Raw genomic sequence first — 6,704 nt, forward strand, 5'->3', positions numbered from 1 at the left:
AGAGCGAAAGCAAAACAGTCATCTCATTCCAGGCTGCTCTGTAGGTAGCAATAACCCTTCACATTTCTTATGACACTTTATACCACTATGGTCATTGATCTTCATAACAAACCCTATGAAGTTGGTATCATCATTCCATCTACACTAATAAAAGGCAAACATGCAAATTGACCATACCTTTGCTATGCCTTAAGCCACGCTCACCAGCCAATCAGAGCGACTATATGCAAATTAACCCAACCAAGATGGCGGCCGGCAACCATGGAGCTGGAGCAAGCAGGAGGCTTGGTTGCCCCAATGATGGAGGAAGCCAAGCTTCCCGCTTGCCGCGGCGGGCTCTGAGCTCCACTCAAAGCAACAAAGTTTCAATTATAGAAGGTAAATAAATCCCAGAATAAAAAGAAAAAGAAAAAAAGGAGAGGCTGGGAGCTTCCATCGCCAGGGGGCTTGGCCAGCCTGAAAATGGCCCTCAGCCCCTCACCCAGACTGGCCAGGCACCCCAGTGGGGACCCCCCACCATAAAGGGGGTGTGGCCAACCTGAAAACAGCCATCAGCCCCTCATCCAGGCTGGCCAAACCTCCATGGGGTGAGGGTCCCCACTGGGGGGCGGCTTGACCAGCCTGCTAACAGCCATCAGCCTCTCACCCAGGCTGGCCAGGCACCCCAGTGGGACCCCCACTCTGATCCTGGACACCCTTCAGGGCAAACCAGCCAGCCCCCACCCATGCACCAGGCCTCTATCCTATATAATAAAAGGGTAATATGCAAACTGACCCTAACAGCAGAAAGACTGGGAATGACTGGTCACTATGACACACACTGACCACCAGGGAGCAGACGCTCAATGCAGGAGTTGCCCTTTGGCGGTCAGTGAGCACCCACATGGGGGAGCGCTGCTCAGCCACAAGCCAGGCTGATGGCTGCCATTACAGCGGTGGTGGTGGGAGCCTCTCCTACCTCCTCAGCAGCGCTAAGGATGTCCGATTGCAGCTTAGGCCTGCTTCCCGCTGGCAAGTGGACATCCCCCAAGGGCTGCCGGGCTGCCAGAGGGATGTCTGACTGCCAGCTTGGGCCCGATCCCCCAGGGAGCAAGCCTAAGCCAGAAGGTGGACATCCTCCAAGGGGTCCCAGACTTCGAGAGGGCATAGGCCGGGCTGAGGGACCCACCCAGGTGCACAGATAAGACAATTGAGGCTCAGAAAGGTTAAATAACTTGCCCAAGATCATTCCATTAATATAACAACTTTGTATTAATACTTGTGTTTATAGAATGCTTATTATTTTGAAAAATTCTTTCAGAAATGAAGACTGGGGAAAGAGTAAGACACGGAGGCAATGGGTTTGGTCATTGTCATTCTCAATCATTCATTCATTCATTCGGCAGGTGTTCATTGAGTCCCTTTCCTGTTCTGTGCTCGATGCAGTGTAACAGGCCTCCCTGGACATAGACCGGGTCTCTGCACTCGCCACTCGAGACCCTGCACAGAGTGGGTCTTTCCAGGATGCTGACTGGCAGTCTGCCAGGGCAGTCTGCAGCCAGGGCTCCTCAGTACCGTTGCAGACAATCTCTGTCGGATGTAGCCTTTGCTCTGGCACTCAGCGGTGAACATGAAAAGAATGTGCTCTCATTCTTCCCAGCTCTACCTGGGTGTGGTAGGTGCTGCCGTCACTAGAAGGCATCTGTAAATACAGCCCGGCTAATCTCCTTAGCCGGATGGTGGTGTCAGCCGGCTTGGAGCCTGAAGGAAAGCAGCCCATGCTTTAGATTCCCCAAATTGTTAGAGGTGGTGGGTGAGCCACTGCAGATCCCACACAAACAGAAGGGCCTGCGCTGGCTTGCCCAAGGGAGGGGGATTGAGTCCAGAGTTTTCTCTCAGTCTACTGATCTGGGCATGCTCTGTGAGGCTTCTTTACCAAAAGAGAGGAGCTGAGCAGAGTCCCCAGATGCCAGGCACCCGGGCAGCCAGGAGCACAAACATTGCCACTTCCGCCCCATTGAACAGCTCTCCAGGGCTTACAGGAGAAATCTGAACTGCTTGGCCTGGTCCATGAGGCTCTGACAGTATGACATACCTGAAGCTGTATATCGGTGGGTTTCTAAAACATATAGATCAGTGATGGCGAACCTTTTGAGCTCGGCGTGTCAGCATTTTGAAAAACCCTAACTTAACTCTGGTGCCGTGTCACATATAGAAATTTTTTGATATTTGCAACCATAGTAAAACAAAGATTTATGTTTTTGGTATTTATTTTATATATTTAAATGCCACTTAACAAAGAAAAATCAACAAAAAAGTGAGTTCGCGTGTCACCTCTGACACGCGTGTCATAGGTTCGCCATCACTGATATAGATTGTGGGGTCTTCTTTAAGAAAAGAATACAAAACAGCAGGGGACTTTGCCAGAGTCTTGGAAGAGGTCCATGGCAGTGAGGGGGATGAAGCTGAATCCTCGTTAGCATCTTGAATGATCCCCTTTGGCTCACAGTTACCTTTCTGTCCTCTTTCTCTTAACTCCTCATGGATCCCTCCATTATAGCCAACATTCCTATTCAGGGGCACCTTCCATATCCTGTCTGATGCTCTGCAAGATGCTTCTGCAGGTGAGATGGCCTTAAGCCACTTGAGACACTAGATTAACAATAATAATTATTAGAGTGACTATTTCACTGGGTGCCTCCTATGTATCAGCATTCTGCTACACTCTTAAATTCTGCAAGGCAGGAAATACTACATACTGTTCTTTCTGTGTTGTGTACTGCATCTAAGAGATGTTACATGACTTGCCACTGGTTCCATAGCTAGTAAGTAGCAAAAAAAAAAAGTGATTAAAAATGACATCTTTCTGACTCCAAAGTCTGTGCTCTTTTATCTCTGCCAACCATTCTTTATTCTTTTGTGTGTCCTCTGTAATGTCCCCTATACAGCAGTGTCAGACATTATGGAATAATAGTATCCATGTTCCCCAAGCCACTTATACCTGGATGAGAGTGTCCCTCAGGAGGGAAATGGGGCCACATATTTGCAACCAGCTCCCAGAAAAACTCAAGACAATGTTACTGCAATACTAGACCTGCTAAGCATATGCTATCTAGTGCTTATTAATTGGTGTCGTGTCAAGCCTTCCGTCTCTTTTACCAGGCTTTCCACATGCACTGAACTATCCTGTGTGCATGTTTGCTACAGCAAATATGCTATGCAAGAACACCCTGAAATCCCGTGGCATGCATCTATAAGCATTTGCTTCTTGTGCAGATGTCTGTGGATCAGCTAGAGCTCTGCTGACCTCGATGAGCTCGGCAGGGCTCACTTTGATTGGGCCTCCTCCACATGCCTCTCGTTCTCCTTGGGCCAGTGGTTCCCCAGGGTAAACTCATCTCAGGTAGACAGGTGTCCAAGAGGACCAGACCAACCATCTAAGCATATGTCAGTCTTTGCTCATGTAATGTCTTCTTACATGTTGGCCAAAGAAAGACGTATGGCCATGCTCCAAATCCAGGGCAGGCAAATATGTCCTGCCCACCACGAGGCCACAGCCGGGGCAGAGGGTCATGGCATCACTGCAGGGTGTGAAGACCTGGGGCCAGCGATCAACCTACCGGGGTGTAAAAATGTAAGAGAAAGATGCCCCCAAGTCATCTTCCAACCCTCAAAATAGGCTTCCAATCAGTTCAAAGGGTAGCATGATATTCTTTTCAAAATTTTCCGAATGACTTTAATTTCAAATGCAACTTGATATATGCCATGTAATATTTTCAGAGGAGAGTAGGAAGGGCATGGCAAGCATTGAAAAAAATAAAAAAAAATGCTGGGTTACACAGCTTCCAAGGAAAAGCCGGCCATGTAAATTGAAAACCCTGTTTAGTAGTTCCACAAAGACAAATCTCTCCTGGTCCCATCTGGAGCAGGTCTGACAATGGGTAGAGGAGAGATACCCTCCTCCACCTATAAAAGATTAAGGAAGTTTTCAAGTCATTTTATATCAAGAAGTGAGGTAGTTTGCTTTATTTCCCTGCACCGAACTGTGATGGAAAGTCTAGTGTCCCACCTGCCCTGAACCAGCAATCTGTCTGTTAAATTGGACTAACTCCAGCCTGGGGGGATGTCAGGCAGAGGAAAGCAACTGGAATGCACTCACAATAAAACAAAGGAACAAAAGGTAAAAGGGCACATTGGCATTCCTGAGGAAGAACCCCATACTTAAGTTGTCAGGGAATGCACTCACCTTTTGAGACTATTTTGTCATTGTCACTGGATATTAATGTCAAAGGTCATTGAAAAAAAACACATCTTTTAAGAAATATGTGTAGCAATTATGCATTTTTTTAAAGTCCAGAAATGGATGCATCAAAAAATAGTAAGGTGATTTTTTCTATGTAATTGAATCATAAGAAGCTTTTATTTCTCCTTTATTTTATTTTTACTTTCTGTTTCTTCTTTATCAACCATGTGTTAATTATATAATAAAAAGTTTTAAAAAAAAGAAGAAGAACCAACTTAACGTTGTTTTTGTTTCTGGAAAAGGCCAATCATGAAGGAAGTGTCTTTATAATGGGTCCCCAAACATGTTCCACAGGCTCTGGTTTCCCTGCTGTTAATAGCTGTGTGGTGGTGGTGGTGATGGGTTCCACCATGAATAAATCTGGAAAGAGCTGACTTAGACAAAATTAAAACTTAAAACAAAACTGCAGGACCCAAGAAGAGGGTAGAGTAGGCAGCATTCCCAACCATATTAGACCAATAGTCCCCTTTTCACGAAGCAGCACTCTAGAGCAAGCATGTCAAACTCAAAGGCCAACACGGGCCATATAAGCTAGGCATGTAGCCCATGGGCCGCGAGTTTGACATGCTTAATCTAGAGTACTGTTCCTTGGAAACTTCTTTTTGAGGCCACTAGGGACAAAGCATCAATTCTGGTGCTTGATCAATAAGCCATTCAGGCAAGACAGGTGGACCAGCCTGCTGCTAGCCAGGATGCCTGAGCAGATCTGCGTTGCCCTCTCCTGGGTTTTTTGGACCCTCTGCCTCCTCCATCCCCTCCCCTGTCTTCCCCGTCCTGCACACCCTCCCCTCTGTCCTCAAAAAGCTTCAGGGTCAGAGCCAAGCAGACTGACATGTGAGAACGCCTCAGTCAAGGCTAGATGCTGCTCTTTTGTGCTCTCATAGCAACCTGGGCTCTCCTTTCACATAATAAATCATTCACCCGTTCAATCCATTTCTCATTCAAAATTGTGTGCCTCACATGATCCAGGTGCTGTGCTAGGCATTCAGGATACAGGGGTGAGAAAAACAAATACTCCTTTTGCCTTCTTGGAGCTTAAATCTGTTCAAGAGAATTAATAGGCGATAAAAGAATCAATAAGATTGGTCATGAGTTGATCATCGTTAAAACTGGGTGGCGGATATATGGAGTTGTTTTTACTACTCTCTACTTTTGCAAATGCTTGTAATTTTCCATAAAAAGGGGTGTGTTTTTTTAAGTAAATAAAAGGATCACACAACTAAGTACAAAATTACATCCAAGGCAAGTATTTGGAAAGAGAGATGGATGGTGCAATAAGAGCACCTGGTAGGGACAGGGAAGGTTTTCTCAGATGAAGCAATGGATGAGTTGATTTCTAAAGAATGAGCAGTCACTCCAGAGCTAAAGAATAGTGAGAAGAGATTCCAGCAGAGGAAACAGCAGGAGCGCAGAGCTGACAGAGGAGGGAGCTCTACACACATGGGGCCAAAGAAAGCCAAAGCCCTAGTGTGGCGAGAACAGCTGGGAGAAGAGAGAGAAGTAGGAGAGCTAGGCCAGGTCTGTCTCCTCCACTAGGCTGGGACCACCCAAGGGGGCAGTAGGTCCTGTTCATTTCTAGCCTGTATGGTCTCTACACTGTCTGTGGAGCAAATTTTCAAATAATAAATAAAGAATGAGTGAAAGGGCCAAGGTTAGGGGGAGATTCAGCCAGTGCCAGGTATAGTCAAGTAGTAAAAGTCCTTAGATGTTCTCCTGTCTGATAGTGACCCACTGCCCTGGTGTATCCAGTCCCACCTCTGAAAGGAGCTGGGGATGGCAGCTGAGAGCCAGTCTTCCCCACCTCTGATGTCCCTTCCATGTGAGAGCACCTCTACCTGGAGCTGTCCTGGGCATCCTGACCGCAGACCTCTTAATAGCCTCATGCCTCTATCGCAAGGGAAGTGGAGTGGAGTATTTGATTGGCAAGTTTGGAAGGAAAAACTGGACATCCCATTCCTCCTCCCTTTTTCTCTTGGGAGCCAGCTGCCCACACAAGCTTGCTTTCTGCCCTGCTCCTCTGGGTCCTCAGTTTATATGAGGCCTGCCCCTCCACCGCCCGCCCCCCCCCCCCCCCCCCCCCCGAGAAGGCAGCATGGCCACGCTGCTGTGACTCAGTGAGTAGTCTGCCCAGTATGGGTGTTTCATATCAGTTAGTCCTCTTACCCATAGATATAAGCCACATCCTCCAATTTACCAATAACAAAAGTGATAATTTAGCCCCTATCACTTCCTCCTTTGTCTTAGTTCTCTAATAATCCTGATTCAGGATGGGAAAGAGGAGTGTTATTTATTGAGCCTTCTCAGAGACCTCCACATGGATGATCCCACTCTCCACCCTAAGGACAACCATGGTCTACCACTCCCGGCATTGACTTGGTCTGCTGTCTATGACCTCCAACGCACAGCAATTACTTGCCCTTAA

The sequence above is a fragment of the Myotis yumanensis genome, unplaced genomic scaffold (genome assembly GCF_028538775.1).
Source record: "Myotis yumanensis isolate MYYU_CA2020_CCGP unplaced genomic scaffold, mMyoYum1.0.hap1 SCAF_3, whole genome shotgun sequence".
Lineage (NCBI taxonomy): Eukaryota > Metazoa > Chordata > Mammalia > Chiroptera > Vespertilionidae > Myotis > Myotis yumanensis.